This window comes from Chiloscyllium plagiosum, chromosome 3 (assembly GCF_004010195.1).
Source record: "Chiloscyllium plagiosum isolate BGI_BamShark_2017 chromosome 3, ASM401019v2, whole genome shotgun sequence".
Taxonomy (NCBI): Eukaryota; Metazoa; Chordata; class Chondrichthyes; order Orectolobiformes; family Hemiscylliidae; genus Chiloscyllium; species Chiloscyllium plagiosum.
In genome coordinates this window covers 6,766,351-6,786,288 of record NC_057712.1, presented here as the reverse complement: position 1 = coordinate 6,786,288, position 19,938 = coordinate 6,766,351, and the positions used below count along the sequence as shown (strand labels likewise).

At 40.2% G+C, this 19,938-nt stretch overlaps 1 long non-coding RNA gene across 1 annotated transcript in view; it reads right to left on the bottom strand.

Annotated features, from left to right (window-relative positions):
* LOC122548612 overlaps positions 1–10,336 on the bottom strand; it is a 34,179-nt gene extending 23,843 nt beyond the window's left edge. The window contains exon 1 of the long non-coding RNA XR_006311268.1: positions 10,264–10,336. This is a non-coding gene — a long non-coding RNA (uncharacterized LOC122548612). The remainder of the gene's footprint in view (positions 1–10,263) is intronic.
* Positions 10,337–19,938: the final 9,602 nt, after the last annotated feature.

Here is a 19,938-nt window from a genome sequence, read left to right as displayed (position 1 = left end):
AATGCTGCCTCACAGTGACAGAGACCTGCGTTCAATTCCACATGTGGGTGACTGTGTGCAGTTTGCACATTCTCCCCGTGTCTGCGTGGGTTTCCTCTAGGTGTTCTGGTTTCCTCCCAGAGTCCAAAGATGTGCAGATTAGGTGGATTGGCCATGCTGAATTGTCCGTAGTGCTCGGGCTAGGTTAGGTAAATTAGCCATAAGAAATGCAAGGTTACACGGATATTGTAGGGGGCTGGGCCTGGTTGGGATGCTCTTAAGGGAGTTGGTACAGATGTGATGGGTCAAATAGCCTGCTTCCATACTGTAAGGATGCTATGATCCTCCACACTTCCACTATTGGCAATTGGCTGACTCAAAGAGTCATACAGATGTACAGCAAGAAAACAAAACCTTCAGTCCAACTCATCCATGCCAACCAGCTATCCTAACCTAACTAGTCCCATTTAGAGTCATAGAGATGTACAGCATGGAAACAGACCCTTCAGTCCAACCCGTCCATGCCGACCAGATATCCCAGCCCAATCTAGTTCCACCTACCAGCACCCAGCGCATATCCCTCCAAACCCTTCCTATTCATATACCCATCCAGGCGCCTTCCAAATGTTGCAATTGTACCAGCCTCCACCACATCCTCTGGCAGCTCATTCCATACATGTACCACCCTCTGTATGAAGAAGTTGCCCCTTAGGTCTCTTTTATATCTTTCCTCTTTCACCCTAAATCTATGCCCTCCAGTTCTGGACTCACCCACCCATGGAAAAGACTTTATCTATTTATTCTGTCCACGCCCCTCAAGATTTTGTAAACCTCTATAAGGTCACCCCTCAGCTTCTGATGCTCCAGGGAAAACAGCCCCAGCCTGTTCAATCTCTCCCTACAACTCAAATCCTCCAACCCTGGCAACATCCTTGGAAATCTTTTCTGAACCCTTTCAAGTTTCACAACATCTTTCCAATAGGATGGAGACCAGAATTGCATGCAATATTCCAACAGTGGCCTAACCAGTGTTCTGTACAGCCGCAACATGACCTCCCAACTCTGACCAATAAAGGAAAGCATATCAAACACCTTCTTCACTAACGTACCTACCTGCGACTCCACTTTCAAGGAGATATGAACCTGCACTCCAAGGTCTATTTGTTCAGCAACACTCCCTAGGACCTTATCATTAAGTCCTGCTATGATTTGCTTTCCCAAAATGCAGCACATCACATTTATCTGAATTAAACTCCATCTGCCACTCCTCCGCCTACTGGCCCATCCGATCAAGATTGCGTTGTAACCTGAGGTAACTCTCTTCGCTGTCCACTGCGCCTCCAATTTTGGCGTTATCTGAAAACTTACTAACTAAAGGTCCTATGTTCATATCCAAATCATTTATATAAATGACAAAAAGAAGTGGACTCAGCTCCGATCCTTGTGGCACTCCACTGGTCACAGGCCTCCAGTTTGAAAAACAACCCTCCACCACCACCCTCTGTCTTCTACCTTTGAACCAGTTCTGTATCCAAATGGCTAGTTCTCCCTGTATTCAGTGAAATCTAACCTCGCTAATCAGTCTCCCATGGGGAACCTTGTCGAACACCTTACTGAAGTCCATAGATCATATCTACCACTCTGCCCTCATCAATCCTCTTTGTTACTTCTTCAAAAAACTTCATCAAGTTTGTGAGACATGAATTCCCACGCACAAAGCCATGTTGACTATCCCTAATCAGTCCTTGCCTTTCTAAATACATGTACATCCTGTCCCTCAGGATTCCCTCCAACAATTTGCCCAGTACCGACATCAGGCTCACTGGTCTATAGTTCCCTCGATTGTCCTTACCTCCTTCCTTAAACAGTGGCACCACATTAGCAAACCTCCAGTTTTCCGGCACCTCATCTGTGACTACCAATGATAGAAATATCTCAGCAAGAGGCCCAGCAATCACTTCCTTAGGTTCACACAGAGTTATAGGGTACACCTGATCAGGTCATGGGGATTTATCCATCTTTATGCGTTTAAAGACATCCAGCACTGCCAGCATTTGACTCATATCGCTCTAAACCTTTCCTATTCATATACCCATCCAGATGCCTTTTAAATGCTGTAATTGTATCAGTCTCCGCCACTTCCTCTGGCAGCTCATTGCATACATGCACCACTCTCTGTGTGAAAAAGGTGCCCCTGAGGTCCCTTTTATATTTTTTCCCTCTCACCCTTAACCTATGCTCTTTAGTTCTGGACTCCCCACCCTAGGGAAAAGACCTTGCCTATTTATCCTATCCATGCCCCCTCAAGATTTTATAAACCTCTATAAGGTCACCCCTTATCCTCCGAAGCTCCAGGGAAAACAACCCTAGCCTATTCATACTCAGCAAAAATCCACTGTCTCTCAGGAGAACATATTTTTAGCAAGGATGCAGCAAATCCAAAAAGAGAAGGGCAGATCTGGACGTATTTCAGGAGATGAAGCTGAACAGTTAGAAGAGGTTTCCGTGAGAGAGTATTTTAATGGCGGTGATCATCATTCAGTTTGAATTAGAGTTGCTGCGGAAGTACATTATGATTGACCAATAGTAAAAGCCTTATATTCAGAAAAAGACCAATCTTATCAAGCTATGATGTGATTTAGCAAAAAAGGACTGTAACGACTGTGAAGATAAAATACTGTCAGAACAGTGGAAGACAGTAAAGGAGGTTACAGAGGCGGTTTGGAACAAATTTGTTCCAGTAAAGGTAAAGGCAGTACCTTTACGCCTACTAAATACACTTCTGCCCCACTCAATGTTAAGAAGAATATAGAGATAAGATAATGAAAAAATGAGGAAGCTTAAGCACACATCAACAGCTCAATACTGCAGAAAACTGAGAAAAATATAAACTGTTGAAATTGAAAAGAAAATCTGAAAATAAAACAGAGGGCATGAAAAAATACTAGCTAATGAAAGCAAGGAAAAGCAGTAGATGTTTAAAAAATATAAAGAGCAGGAGGATAAGTAAAGTAAGGCTACAGCCAATTAGAGACTACAAAAACTGCATGGAGACATGGACGTAGTTTGTAATAATACTTTTATTTAATTTTCACGGAAATGAGGGGAAAAGCAGACACTGTGGTTAAGAGAGTATGGAATATCAGTATTTAGAATTTATTGTCATGTGCACTTTTAAAAGAAAAATACAATGAAAAGTGTTTTTTTTAAAAATTAGATTCCCTACAGTGTGGAAACAGGCCCTTCGACCCAACCAGTCCACACCGACCCTCCGAAGGGTAACCCACCCAGACCCATTTCCCTCTGCCTAACGCACCTAACTCTATGGGCAACTTAGCATGGCCAATTCACCCTGACCGGTACATCTTTGGATTGTGGGAAGAAACTCGAGGACCAGGAGGAAACTCATGCAGATACAGGGAGAATGTGCAAACTCCACACAGTCACCTGAGGCTGGAATCAAATCTGGGACCCTGGTGCTGTGAGGCTGCAGTGCTAACCACTGAGCTAATGAAAGCAAGGAAAAGCAGTAGATTCTTTACAGCCAATTAGAGACTACAAAAACTGCATGATGACACAGATGTGGTTTGTAACGAATACTTTTATTTAATTTTCACGGAAATGAGGGGAAAAGCAGACACTGTGGTTAAAAGAGTATGGAATATCAGAATTTAGAATTTATTGTGACGTGTACTTTTACAAGAAAAATATAATGAAGAGTGTTATTATGTCGGATAAACATAGAAAAGATTAGGTCTTTAGCATCCTTGAAAGTGGATAAATTGCCAAGCTGACTTAAAATTTATCCCAGGCTGGTCAGTGAAGTAAAGGAAGAAATGGTTTTTCAATTCTGCCTTGCAATATACTTGCTACCAGAGGATTATTAACATTAGTGTTGTTTTAAGGAAGAGAGTAAGGGACCTAAATAGAGGGGCTAGAAAGGATCTATCTCTGTTAGCATGGAGGGCAGTAACCAAAGACATGTTCGGAGAGTAAGTGGTTGAAGAATTATATAGGAGTTGAGGAATAATCATTTTCACACAGAAGTGGATGGTCTGGAACTTCACTTTCAGTTTAAAAACATAGAGGAAGCTTTATTCTCTAACAAACCCAGTGCTATCCTGGGAGTGTTTGATGTGGACAGCGTAGAGAGCTTTACTTCCTGCTTCAAAGTGTAGAGGAGGTTTTACACTGTATCTAACCCCATGTTCACCTTCCCTAGAAGTGTTTGATGAGGACAGAGAACAGAAAGCTTCACCTCCCATTTGGAAGAGAGGTTGGATAGGCTGAGACTTTTTTCACTGGAGTGTAGGAGGTTGAAGGGTGACCTCATAGAGGTTTATAAAATCATGAGCAGCATAGCTAAGGTGAGTAGCAAAGGTCTTTTCCATAGGATTGGGGAGTTCAAAACTGGATGGCATAATTTTTAAGGTGAGAGGAGAAAGAATTAAAAGGGACCTGAGGCGCTACGTTTTCATACAGAGGGTGGCTTGTATGTGGAATGAACTGTGAGAGGAAGTGGTGGATGCAGGTACAGTTGCAACATTTAGGAGATATTTGGACAGGTACAAGAATAAGACAGATTTTGAGGGATATGGGCCAAACACAGGCAATTGGGACTAGATTAATTTGGGTGACTTGGTAGGCTTGGACAAGTTGGATCAAACTTTCCATGCTGTTTGACTACATGGCTCTTAAATCTGCTTAATTTAGCAAGCTTACATTGAGCTTCACTAGAACATTGAAGCAGCCCAACGAACAAAACGTGAACATGAGAGAAAGATGACATATTAGAATGGAAAGCAACTGGTAGGTCAGGGTCACTCTGTGTGGACTGAACAGTGGTGCCCTTCAGAGTGGTCACTTAATCTGCAGCTGGTCTCACCAAATGTAGAGGACACCAGATTGTGAGCAGTGAATACACTTGACTAGATTGTAAGACGTATTGCTTTACCTGGAGGGAATGTTTGGGCTCCTGGAAGGAGAAAATAAAACAACAAACATTACACTTCCAGTGATTGCCTGGGAAAGTGCTAGGAAAGAGAGTTGGGGATGGCACAGTGGCTCAGTGGTTAGCGCTGCTGCCACACAGCACCAGGGCCCCAGGTTCAATTCCAGCCTTGGGCAACTGTCTATGTGGAGTTTGCACATTCTCCCTGTGTCTGCGTGGGCTTCCACTGGGTGCTCCAGTTTCCTACCACAATCCAAAGATATGCAGATCAGGTGAATTGGCCATGCTAAATTGCCCATAGTGTTAGGTGCATTAGTCAGAGGGAAATGGGTCTGAGTGGGTGACTCTTCAGAGGGTCGGTGTGGACTTGTTGGGCCAAATGGCCTGACCCACACGGTAGGGAATCTATTCAGGTGTTGGGATGATAGAAGGCACCACAAATGGAACAGTCCTGCAAGAGGGTATTAAAATTAGCCTTATAAAATTTAAATGACAAGGCATTAAACCCACTTAGCTGAACAAAAATGTTGCTGTTTTACATGGCGAAGAAAAATAATACTTTTCTGGGGAAAAGTTAGTAAAACCTTTCAAAATAAATTTGCATCCTTGTGGTTGCTGCAACTGTGATGATGACTTAGTAGTGAATCATTTCATGTAAGTGTTCCATTGTTTACTTTTAATAATAAACCAAACTTGACATTTATATGAGTGACTGTAATTAATTCTGCATGAAATTATGCCTCAGGCCAGGTGAAGTCATGTTAATTTTTAACCATTGCAACTTACCAAAGCAGAGTTGTCATTTTATTGGATAGTCTGAGCTATCTATGCACAAATCTATTGGATAGTCTGAGCTATCTATGCACAAATCTATGCAGTACAGAAATTTTCAAGGATGCACAGCAAGATCAAATTTCTGTTTCGTTCAAGCAAAGACCAGGTCTGGGCAATGGCGAGCAACTTAGGCAAATATGATGAGAATAACATAAACATTTTGACTGACCTTCTGCAAAGTGGGCGGCACGGTGCCTCACTGAGCCAGAGACCCGGATTCAATTCCTGACTCAGGCGACTGACTGTGTGGAGTTTGCACGTTCTCCCCGTGTCTGCGTGGGTTTCCTCCGGTTGCTCCGGTTTCCTCCCACAGTCCAAAGATGTGCAGGTCAGGTGAATTGGCCATACTAAATTGCCTGTAGTGTTAGGTAAAGGGGTAAATGTAGGGGAATGGGAGGGTTGCGCTTCAGCGGGTCGGTGTGGACTTGTTGGGCCGAAGGGCCTGTATCCACACTGTAATGTTATGTAATCTAATCTAATCTAATCTAAAAACATCTGGTAAGTGTTGATTTCAAGGTTTAATGGTGGCTTTCTCTAGAGAATTATCTCACACAGTTTCTGCTGCTCATCTCATTAATTATAGAGTCATAAAACACGAAAACAGATACTTTGATCCAATCAATCCATGTCAACCATAATCTCAAAGTAAACTAGTCCAATTTGCCTGAACTTGACCCAAAGCATTTCTTACTCATGTACTCATCCAAATGTCTTTTAAATGTTCTAACTGTGCCTGCATGCAAGACTTCCTCTGGCAGTTCATTCTATGCATGAACCATTTTCTGTGTAAGAAAATGCCCCTCGTGTCTATTTTAAATCTTTCTGCTTTCATCTTAAAAATATGCTCTCTGGTTTTGAAATCCCTCATTCTAAAAAAAACACTTGCAATTCACCTTATCTATACCTCTCATGATTTTATAAACCATGGTCACCCCTCAGAATCCTATGCTCCAGTGAAAAAAGTCCCAGTCTATGCAGCCTTTTCATATAAATCAAACCTCCATTCCCAGTAAATCTTTTCTGAACATTTATCAGCCTAATAAGATCCTTCCTATACCAGGACAACCACAACTGGACAGAATATTCCAAAGAGGCCTCACCAAACTCCTAAACAACCTCAACATGATGTCCTAACTCCTACTCTCAAAGGTCTGAGCAATGAAGGTAAGCATGCTAAATGCCTTCCGAGTTACCCTGAACCAGCCACAGGGCTGGCCATCCACTATCATGCTCTCACCAACCCACTCACTAGGTTTCCTACTGCCTGCACCATCTTTAAAGTCAAGCCATCCACCAGTCTAAATGCTGCTGGCCAGCATTTGCCTCTCAATGTTCCAGCAGGTGAAGAATTGGCCCTGAGTTGGCCAATAGAGACAATTTGCAGGCCCCCTCCCCATTCCTTCATTTTGCTAATAAGGACCAGGAGGTCCTTGTGAATGGAGTGTTGGAGAGAATGGACTGTTTCTTTAAGACTACCAAAGAAGACCACATCACCTGATCCCATCAGCATGGTGTGAGGTGGCCATCCAGACCAGTGTGATGTGAATGGTCTGGAGAAATGACCAGCAGGCCAGGAAGAAGGTTAGTGACCTTCAATACTCTATAGGTGTCAACATTGTTCTTTGCTACTTCTACTCACTTTAACTCCATCATGGCACCGACCTCCCACCAGGCTCACTTTCATGATGACTCATGGCACTTTCCTTCAATGGCTGTCACCCATACCCGAAAGCTATGAACCCCATCTGCCCTCTGAACTTCCTATTCACTCAGTCAGAACACTCACTTTCCCCCATCAGCATCTACACTAAAGCTGTAACATTTACTAACACAATATCTCACACCCACCTGAAGAAACATCCTGTCTATATCTACTTTGTCAATCCCTTTAGGATCTTATATATCTCAGTTAGATCTGATTTGGAGGTACTGGTGTTGGACTGGGGTGGACAAAGTTAAAAATCACCCAGTCCAACAGGTTTATTTGGAAGCACTAGCTTTCAGAGTGCCACCTGATGAAGGAGCGGCCCTTGAAAGCTAGTGCTTCCAAATAAACCTGTTGGACAATAACCTGGTGTTGTGTGATTTTTTTAACTCAATTACAGCCTTGGTTCAAACATGGACAAAAGAGCTGAATTACAGAGGAGAGGGGAGGTGACAGTCCTTGACACCAAGGCTATAGATTGACATCATGGCATTCTAGTAAAACGTAAATTAATGGGAATCAGGGAAATATCTCCTCTAGGTGGAGTCATACCTAATGCAAAAGATGATGGATTTAGTTGTTGGAGGACACATCTCAGCTGCAGGACACCTCTGCAGGAGTTCCTCAAGTTAGTGGCCAAGGTCCAACTATCTTCAGCTGCTTCATCAATGACTTTCCCTCTACCATAAGGTCAGAATGTTCACCAAAGATTGCACAATGATCAGCACCATTTGCGACTCCTCAGATACTGAAGCAGTCCATGTCTAAATGCAACATATTCTGGATAATATCCAAGCTTGGGATGAAAAGTGGAAAGTAACATTCGCATCACACAAATGCATTGATATGACAATCTCTAACAAGAAAGACTCAAAACTATTGCACCTTGATAATCATTGCATTACCATCTCTGAATTTTCCCTTTATCACATTCAGGGGTTACCATTGACCAGGAACTGAACTGGGATAGCCATATAAATTCAGTGATTAAAAGAGCAGATCAGGGACTTGCAATTCTGCAACAAATAACTTCTTCTTCATGAAGAATCTTGACACCATCCTGGACATAGTAGCCCACTTGATTGGCCGGCATGTCCACTCCCACCACCACTGATGCTCAGGAGCAGCAGTGTGTACTATCTACAAGATGCACTGCAGAAATTCACCAAAGATCCTCAGACAGCACCTTGCAAACCAAAGACCATCCCATCAGAAGAGAAGAGCAGCAGATACATGGGCACACCACCCCCTGGACGTTCCCCCTCTAAACTAATTGCCATTTTGACTTGGAAGTATTTAGCTGTTCCCCAGTGTCACTGGGTCAAAATCCTGGATGTGGACTGCAGTGATTCAAAAAGGCATCTCCCCACCACCTTCTCAAGGGAAACTAGGTTGGACAAAAAAATGCTGATCCTGCCAGAATTAAAAGGAAGCATCCATTCTGGCAAGTACGTTACTGTCTTGTCTCTGCAGTTGTCCAAAGAAGAAACCTCCCAGATCCTTGACATTCAGAGCAATGCCAGAGAGCATGCACCTGCTCAGGTCCAAGAAAGTGAGGACCTGATGGGATTGACCGTTAATAACTTCATCAAACTGTACAATCTGATATAGGTGCCAAGGCAACTTTGTTGGAGACACTTAGGGCAAGGGGATCACATGCTGGAGGAGATGCCAATGCCATTTCCATTGTTCTGGTTCCAGCATGTGAGCATCTGACTGTTTCCACAAGAGACTGTCACTGTCACGGAAATTCAACTATTGAAATATCTGGGTCTGATGGACATGTGCACAGATCGGAATCCTGTAGCCATTGACATTCAGCACCGATGGCAAGACAAAAGGAAGAAGGGCCATACTCTAAATGCTCCTTTAAGGAGACAGACTGGTACCAATGTAGAATGAGGCATGCGGCTTTCCATCAGGTTTTGAACCTGCTACCTTGGTGGATGTAAAAGATCCCATGCACAATTTAATGAAGAGAAAGGGACATAGCCCCACAATCCTGGCAAATATTTAATCTCTCAATCAACGTCACAAAAATGACCTATTCAGTATCACATTGATGTTTGTAGGAGCTAATATCTGTAAAATTGGCTGCTACATTTCCTATATTACAGCAGTGACAACTCAAAATCATCCCCCTTGTTAAGCACATTGAGAAGTCAGGTGTCAATGATAACGGCTATATAAATGTGAGTCACCTTTTAATTGGAGAAACCTTCAGTATAATAATGCAATATCAAAATAATATATCTATAACTATATCTTGACTATTTACAAATTTAGAGACAGTTTGAAGTAATTTAAGCATTATAGTAATACTGACTTGGCAATCTAAATCAAATAGATTAGATTAGATTACTTACAGTGTGGAAACAGGCCCTTCGGCCCAACAAGTCTACACCGACCCGCTGAAGCGCAACCCACCCATACCCCTACATTTACAACTTTAACCTAACACTATGGGCAATTTAGCATGGCCAATTCACCCTAACCCGCACATCTTTGGACTGTGGGAGGAAACCGGAGCACCCGGAGGAAACCCACGCAGACACGGGGAGAATGTGCAAACTCCACACAGTCAGTCACCTGAGGCGGGAATTGAGTCGGGAAATAGACTGGAACAAGCCCTGAGGCGGGAATTGAGTCGGGAAATAGACTGGAACAAGCCTGGCTATGGAGGAATAATGCCGTTGGTTTGGCTTTGCATGCCATGTAAACCCAGTGCACTGTCAATCTGGTTGGCAGCTTGCTCCGTTGGGACTTACTAAGCACCGTTGTAGAGCTCACTTACCTTATTTAAATGTTTAGGGAGCATTGATTGTCTTCTGCCTGCTCTCCAAGCACTAACATTTCTGAGTGCTGGGACAAGCTCAAACCGTGTGCAGAGTTGTCTTCGAAACAAGACAACCGAGTTTCAGCCAGACAGGATCAGGGCCATGGAAACAGGATTCTGCCTGCCTGGGATCAAACTGGAGCTACCTCTCAAATTATAGCCAATGATCTGCACTTTCAGATACAAGTTCGTGAGGATTAGTTTCCTGTGGGACTTTGTTTGTGTGGGTGTAATGTTCAAGTTTGATAACCAATAGTTTCTGATGACTGGCTCAAGAAATGTAATTAAAAATCCTATCATATTAAGAAATTTAAACACCAGATACAGCCAATTTTATTTTCATACCATGAGAATAAAACAGTGTTTTAATGCCAAAGTTATGCAGACAGCAGCCGTGACTTTGAATGGACATTTTGTCCTTGCGCCTGCTGTTCCTATAAAGAAGAACAATAAAAAGCTGCATGTGTAAATATCTTTAAGATACTAAGGCACCACACAGGATTTGACACTGAAGCACATATGGAGATAGTAAGACAGATGAACAAAAACTGCTAAAAACAATAGTTTTTGATGTAGACAACTGGAGGGGTTTAGGGTGAATTCAAAAGTTTAGAGCATTGGCACAAAGAGTTTCTTGGCACAGTGGTAGTGTTTCTATCTCTGAGCCAGAAGGCCCACATTCAAGTCACACCTACTCCAGGTGGATTAAATATCTACAGTCAATCACGATGAAGATGTGGCCATCAATGATGTAGTTGGGTTTGGCCTGGATTGTGGTTGAGATGTGTTCTCTTCCCACCTCCTCTTGATCAAGGTCCAAGTGCCCCTCTCCCCAACATTGGTATAGAGGCTTCCAATGGAGATTGCATTGTTGGGCACATCACATATGACTCACCAGCTGCTGCCTTCCACTTGCTGTTCCCACCAATCCTTTCGGGACTCTGGTCATTTGCTGTACGTGTAAATTGACGGGACTTTTCTTGGCCTTCCTGTGCTACATCACAATCTAACACCCTCCCATTTAATAACCGTCCATACATGTCTGTGGGTGATGTTACTGGGAGACAGCACATAGATAAGGAAGAGAGGGCCAAGAATACGCTTTGAGGGAATTCCAAAGTTGCTGGTGTTGGAATAATAATGCAAAGATTGACCTATTTGTAATAGTTAGTGTCTTCAGGAAAACTAAGCAAACAAATTATTTCTAAACATCATACATCAAAATTATTAGGGAACTAAATCTCTAGCCATTTGTTCCCTTATACATCAGCAAGTATTAAGACAGAAAAGCAGAAAGGTTCTGTTGATAAAATGCTGCTTTACTTAGATAATAATGTAAAATAAATTCAACATTAGCGTGGAAAAGGACAGTAGTTGAACTGCTCTGTCTGAGCACTGCAGCAATGTCTTACATTGCTTCAAGGACAATGGACAATTTTGTTTTCCCACATTAAAAGTACTTTGCCAAAAATATTACTCCATAATACTATTAAAGGCCAAATGGATATTGGTCACTGTAATCAATAACAATGTTGCATTTAAGTAAAATTATTTTATCTGTTAATTATCTATGTACACTAATTTTATCATCTATGATTTGTCTGCTTTTAATGAAACGGTTGCATTTGTAGCAAAAATGTTACCTTTGTCATTAGCTGCTCCAATGGTGCATTAAATTGATGCTGTTTCCATCATTCATTAGTTATCAATGCCAAGTTGGCAAAAAAAAGACTGAATTCAAACATACCGTGTAATCAGGATTTGAAATGTATTCATTGTAATGTGCACAAAATATATTACAAAGAAATGTATTGTTAAAAGCTATAGATTCTGGGATGCTATTCAGAGAGCAAAAACACATTAATTCTCAAACATTTTTATATGTCATCCATTTGTCTTGAAATCTTTCAGAATTTTAGTTTTTCTCTTTTAAGTACCTCTTGAATATTGAATAGCAAGGACATAATACAAAACAAATTTCCACTGTTCTGGATCAGAATATCTTATCCTTCTCTTTCTAAACAATAAAGTCTACTAAAAGATCAGTTTCAGAAATTTATCAAAATTTAAAGCATATTGAAGACATTGAGCTTGAAGAGTGATTCAAATTATATAATACTGTAGGCAATTACTTTTTCTGATAATTATGACATCACTGTATTAAACAGTTATAGTGAACTCATCAATTACTACAGATTGCTCTGTCTTGTTTAGTAACTCACCAAGAGAAAAATTATCTAAACTGAGGCATTTGATGTAACTATCAATTCACTTTATATAAAATTGAAGTTATTGCATTTGAATCATGCATATTAAATGATTTTTGTGGTGATGCTGCTCATGTTAAGCATTTTAAAAAGATATGTATGCTGAATTTTTCAATATAATGCTCTGCTTTACCAGTGTTTTGTTTTTGTGTCAGAAATTATAATACATGGCAAATGGCAGAATTGTTTAAGAAATTGGCAGCAATGGGGTGAACATTATCTGCATGCAATGAGCTGATTTTTTTGCATGTATGTCCTGTTGCAAAACCTTTATAATATATTCACTCTGTGAATTAAATCGGCTCTCGCTGAGTCAGAGTCATGCAGTAATGTACCATAGCATATTGCATCATTTTAGTTTGCAATCCAAGATACCTTGTTTCCATTTCAACATTGTGAGTTTTCCATTTCTTTCTGTGTATGTCCTGTACAGACTTCTATCAGAGGTCATAGATTTCTGATAGTGTGTCAATTTTCCCTATATGTCCCTAGTAGTCAATCCACATCATTTTCTTTTAATTACTATCTTCAAAGTTCATGCAGAAGTATTTTCAGAAATTTAAGTTTGTCTACGGGTAAGCTAAGATATGCAATATACTCTGGTGGTTTATGTAGCATTATGGAATTGAAATGTCCTTGGCCTAGATTTTCTGTTTGCAGGTAATGATGTTAGTGACATTTTTTTCCACAGCTGGTTGCAACTGTCAAAGTGAAAAAAAATCCTTTGCCCTAAAGCACCTCAGGATGGAAATATGACCATTGGAAATAATGAAGGGAAAGAGTAATGATTGCTCCAACTGAATAACAAAGACATACATAACCTACATCAATTCATACACAGAGAACCAGTCAAATGCTTTGAACTGTGGAGGGAAAAGACTAAATAGCAAACTAGAGGAAAAACTGAAATTTAAGAGATAATGATACCATGAGAGAATATTTTGAACTTGGTTTTGAAATCAGAGAGGGAGGTATGAAGGTTTCACAGAATCACACAAGGACAAATAGATCAATGTGTCTGCATCACTGTTCTGAATGAGTTAGGAACTAAGTGGGAATTTAGGTAGACGTCCAAAGGCCAGGACGTATTGACAGACTTTGTGCTCACCAATGGCAGAAACAAAATCAAATGAGTAATTCAATTTCAGAGAACTCAAGGGAGCACATGGTCAGAGGGAACTGTTAGAGTAGGGCAAGGGCATAGTGGGAGTAAAAAGCAATACCAGGCAAATTAACTTGGCGCAGAGAGAAAATGGAATCTTTGTTATTGGTGAGTGGATACAATGAGAAGTACAGATGGTAACAGCTGTCTCAATATTCTGAATGATGATAGTTTATCAAAGTCTCAAATAAAGAAATAAGCTAGAAAAGTATTAGAGAAGTCAAGTGTATGTTTCATAACAGTGCAAATTCAGGTTTTACAAGTAGTGGGGGGTGGTAATGATATTCAAAACCCCACATACATCATGTTTAAATTATTTCATGGCCTCAACCCTGTTTTAGTCTGTAATTTTCTTCCTCTGGAACTCTCTGATAGTTCCACATTCCACCAACTCTGATCTCATGCATCCCCCATTCTCTTCTCTGCCCAATGAGCAACCAAGTGATACAGTTAGAGGGCTAAGGAGATTGGGCTGGAGAGTGGGATTAGCTGGCTAGCTCTTTTGGGAGCCAGTACAGACATGATGCGCCAAATGGCCTACACCGTACTGCAAAATTCTTTGGATCTGTGCCTTTAGCCAAACATTTGTAAATTCTGAAACCTACTCACTAAACGTTTACCATTCCAGTTTCTCCTCCTCCTCAAGAAGATCTTGAAAACTCACTTATTTTCTATGTGAGTAATTAGCACTCCAATTTCTGCAAAAGTGTTGCAAATATGATCTCGATAAAATACGTGTATGGCAGATTCTGCAACAGGTAGAGAAGATCGCCTGTGCTAGTTAATTGCTCAGAAAATGAATTTTGACGTTCCTCTGTTGGCTTCAGATCCAGCCAGAGATGACTGGGGCCTTTACAAAATGAATCAGCACAACCTCAGTTGGATTCTTTATGGCCTAAAATTAAGTAGTGCATTAAGCAGTTACCTCCCTGAGAGTGGGACGAGAACTTTTTTCTCCATCCAATTGTATTCTATTTGACATTTAACTACTTAACCAGCATTAAAATCCATCATATATAACACCCACTAAATCATCGGCACATATTGAGTGGTCTACTATTAAATATTCCAGTTGTGAAATCACAATGTTAAATCTTCACTTTCCTTCTACACTGATTGAATCGAATAGCCACAATGAAAAAAAAGTGAAATTTATGCCCTCAACACAGCATTCATGTAACTATCAGAATTAGACAAACTGAGCTGACAAACTCAAGAAATTTCACAGTTACATGCCAGCCATCACTCAGCTGGAAGCATTGTTGCCTCTGAGCTTCTGGGTTCAAGGCCCATTTCAGGACTTCGATGCAAAGGTCAAGGATGATGCTCCAATGAAGTACAAAAGGAATGCTACATGTCAGAAATCTTTGAGTGAGATCTAAACCAAAGCACTATCTGCATATTCAGTTTTCATTTTAAAAAATCCATTGCATTGTTGAAAGAAGAGTAAATGAATAATTTCCAGTGTCCTGGTCAATATTTATCTCTCACTGAATATTACCATAAAAACAGATTAATTTATTTATCTCATTGATGGTCAGTGAGGGATTGCTGTATGTAAAGTGTCCATGAATTTTCTCAAGTGACTATATTTCAAAATAATCTTTTGGGCAAAGTTGCTCAAGTGATCTGATGGTCATGATATTGCCAAATAAAAGTCTTTCTTTCTGAGGTAACGTTATGTTGTGCTTATTGTTTTCATGAGAAAGTGAGGACTGCAGATGCTGGAGATCAGAGCTGAAAATGTGTTGCTGGAAAAACGCAACAGGTCAGGCAGCATCCAAGGAGCAGGAGAATCGACATTTCGGGCTCATTCCTGAAGAAGGGCTCATGCCCGAAACGTCGATTCTCCTGCTCCTTGGATGCTGCCTGACCTGCTGCGCTTTTCCAGTAACACATGTTCAGCTCTTACTGTTTTCAGTACAAGAAGGCCAGCTGCATTACTGAAATGTGTCATCACCATTTTTCTGCTTTGCAGAATGTCATACTGTTTTGTCATTAATGCATAGTCTCATTTGCCAACTGAATTCACAGATCATCCTGAGGTGAAAGACTTTCTTCATGGAACACTAACACTTGTCTCTTAAACGTTAATGTATCCTTTGATTTTGATTCTCCTGATTGAATCCTGTGCTTCTATATTACTGGAGGATTTCTGTTCAAATTGCAGTTTATTTCATCCATTTGAAAAAAGTTTGACATGACTTATATTTTACAAAATGAAATGGAAATAACTTCTATCTCCCTATTCCTGTATATACACAAGCCCATTGTAAAGTTTAATAAGTTACAGAATATGTAATTTCTGCTGTCTATAATTACATTTGTACAGCACTGCATCAAAATATCTGAAGCACTTCAGACTCTGACTTAATGTTTGAAATGTTCTGATTGCTGTTAAAATGTTTCATTTACAGAAAAGTAATATTGACCAAATCTGAACAATATTTGCCAACGTAAAGTAATTGTGTATGCTGATCTATATCAGTTTTAAATTCTCCACTTTTAGCTTTTATTTTGATGCTGCTGTCAATTTAGGAGTGTAGCAATGGTATATTTAATCCTCCAAGGTGTCTTCCAAAATCTCATAATTGGAAACATGTTTAAATATCTTTAAGTGTACCACAGTGCTGTGAAATATAGTCTTGATTTGTATTTGACCTGAAACATTTTTCTTGACATGAGACAGCTGCATGTTGTTTTTCAGCATCAGATCAAAATTTGCTTGATTGTCGTGTTTCAGCAAAAATATGAAAATGTTATTGCAAGTTAATAACATAAAGAAGAATATCTGCAATAAAGAATGACTGTTTGATGCTGAATTGACAGCAAACCATGCCTGTAATTATAAAGGGATCTATATCTATAAATTACAGCTTGGTAACAACATAATGAATGGCACCAGTCTATCATATGCGAATCAATATTGTAATGGACCTTCATGAAATATTATCATGATCTTTATTATTGCTAATGCTATTGGGTTCTAAATTGGACAGAACCATGCATGGCTTCAAGTTCAATTTGTATTTCTACATTATGTGTGTTAAGAAGTGAATCACACTTTTTGTTTCAATTTAGGCTTGTGTGCATGGAGGTTTGTTTGTATGTATCTAAATGAGATGTTTACAAACTTTGAGGTGAATAGCTTAGTGCATTAGTAACAACAGTAGAAGAGAAAGACAATGAGCTGTTGTCTCACCACAAGGTGTCCTGTGAAACAGGAAACAGAGGCAGAAACAGTTTCATTTAGAAATCAGTATGCAGGCTTCTTTCAGAGAAAAGCCAGTAATTCATGGTTTAAAAGCCTTCAACAGCAGCAGTGACATTCATCAGTCTCCAAAACAGTCAGGGCAGAAGAAAAGTATTTCCGGATTGCTTAAAGTCAGCAACTAAAAAAAAGCTCCAGAAGAAGAAAACTGTGGAGGAGGATCTTGATGTTTCCACCAATGGAAACAATTCTCCACATCCATCATGTAGAGACCCCTAGGTATAAATTTACAAGGTAAGCAAAGAACTCTTCTACCCCCACCCCAATTTTAAGAAGAAAAGTTATTAGGGATCTGACAGTTGGAGAATAACTGGTCCAGCAGCCAGAATCTATTGTGGATGGCTAAATTAGTGTAGAGTGAATAGAGGAACCTCTGTCCCTCAGTGCCAGAGCTCCTGAGTGGGCACTGCCAGAAATACAGGCAGGTCCATGCAGAAGGCCCAATGGAAGTTCAGACCCAGATATGTTGGAGGCCTTGGGCAGGGAAGTTTTCACTTGTTTTACTTAATCCAGATAGCAGGTTATGACAGGTTATCATCATTCACACCTTAAAGATAACGAGGTGATGAGATGAAGTTGATTTTACCATTTTCCTATTGAGAAGTTTAAATATGTTTACTTGTTCATTATCTAACTTTGCTTTGAAAAGACTTGTGAAACAAACATTGTATTGTATGGATGAGCAGGTTGTTTTATTTATGATATCAAGGGGCCTGTATTCACGAGCTTGTCAGCTCCCACATCAGGCTATCAAAGCTTCTTATCTTTCACTATTGATGCTCTTCTATCACATGAACAACAATACCATTTCCTAAACAATCTGCAAATCTCTTTTTTATGTGAAAGAGAACCTGTTTGGACATCTATCATATCTTCAACATTCTCAAAGAGCATACTATTGCTGTGTTTTGCTATAGTTGTGATCAGAGAGATTAGCTCGGATTAAATCTGGGAGATGTCTACTGTTACCATAACAGTGCAATGGATTGAATGTCATTGACTGGTAACAAACATGTTTCCACTGTGTTACTCAGCACAGTGAACTCACAGGGAGTTGATGAGATATCATCTATCCCAGTTGAAAAGAAGATGCATTCAAAACTAACATATTTTATGAAATTTATTCAAAGGATGGTGTTGATGAGGATCCAGAAGGATTGACTGCTTAGTAAATGGAGTAAAATAAAACTGATCACTGAACCAAAGATAAGCTTATTTTAATATGGATTCAGGGGTGAATGGTGGAGGGTTAAAAGTAGCAAAGATGTAAATGAGACGGGAGTTCAGGTCGAAACTGTTGACTTCCAAGATGAACGTTTTCATGTTGGTCCGCTTTGGCAACTTCCTTGCAAGAGGCAGGTTACATTTTAATGTACAGTATGCTAAGTGCACAATTAGACATTTTTTCCATGCAATTTATACTTAAGCAAAAATCCAAGAGTTTCATAAGTTTCTGGAAATATTCCATTCATATCAAGACAGCCAACAATAATAAAAACAGGACTGATTATAAATCATGCAGATACTCCAATAAATACCCAGTACTCCCACCCACTTTCTCACCCACTTATGGGAAAGAGTTTGTCCAAAATATTTTTGCTCAGTGCTCACTTTTTACATATGGAGGTTTTCTGAATCGGATGAGGATAGGTGCCCTCTTAGTAGTCTTAGATTGGTCATCTGACAAGGAGCAAGGTAATTATTAACAACAGCAGTAGACTGCAATTGTGCAACTGAAAGGGGAACTGCAGGGGATGGAGCTTACAGGAGGCTCCAGTTGTGAAACAGACTGCAGAGGAAAAGACTCAGCGTTTTTGACCTGCCAAAGCAGCAGTGCTTCCTGCATTTGACTTTTTCTACCAAATGGTAACCGGTACTTACAGCTTCCTTGCTGGAAATAGCAGCTATTGCCAACCAGTAGCTGTCTAGCAAAGCAAAGACAGAGAAAATGGGGCAAGGGGTTAGAATCTAAAATGCAACATTCTGTGTAGAAGGATATCACTTCCCTTTTCTTTCTTCACTTTTTGTGGGACAAATTTGTCTCTGAATCACTGCTGTTCGTAATTCTGCCATTCACACTTCCCGGAGATACATCTGTTCGTTTATTTTGATTTGTGTGAATCATTTGTTTCTGTATCCTGTTAGCTCTTTGGCCTTGTTCCATCAAAGCTATCATTGCTCAATCTCACCTGCCTTCTACCTTCCCTTATTTCTACCCCACCGTCATCCCTTTCACTAGCCCAGTGTTATCTTGATACCTGTTACATCTCTCATTATTTCCAGCTACAAATAAAGATCACCGACCAGCGGCCCAAGGAGTGTGCAAAAGAACCTCTCCCCTTTCCCTTGTCAAACAACATTCTGACTGTTTGGTCCCCTGTTTTACTCATGAAATTTCAAACTAGTTAGGAAAGGAGAGTACATGGCAGAAAGCACATCTTCTGGACTTTACTTATTCTGTGCTTTCAACTACATCTACTGGGGAGCATAAGCTCTAACCATCTGTGTCTTACTCCATATATGCTGCCACTTCAGCTGAATGTCTATGGAAGTGATTTATATGGCATTTCAGAAGGCATTTGATAAGGTCCCTCATTAGAATTTTTTAACGTACAGCTGAATTTCAATGAATTGAAGCCAAATTATTAGTCTGTTTCAGAAAATTAGCTGAGCTACAGGAAATCACTTTTAGGAAAGGGACAGTTCTCTGGAACTTAGGAGGTTAAGTGGGGGGTTAGATTCTATTAAAGGTCTCATGATTTTAAATCGAACATATAGGATTGTAGAAGCTAGAAAAGGAAGAGTAAAGTTTTGTGGTTGAACAAGTACAGGAATAAAAACAGAAATTACTGGAGAAACTTACCACGTCTGGTAGCCATTATAGAGTTAAAATTTTGAGGTTAGTTCAGAAGAAAGGTCACGGGATCCAAAAT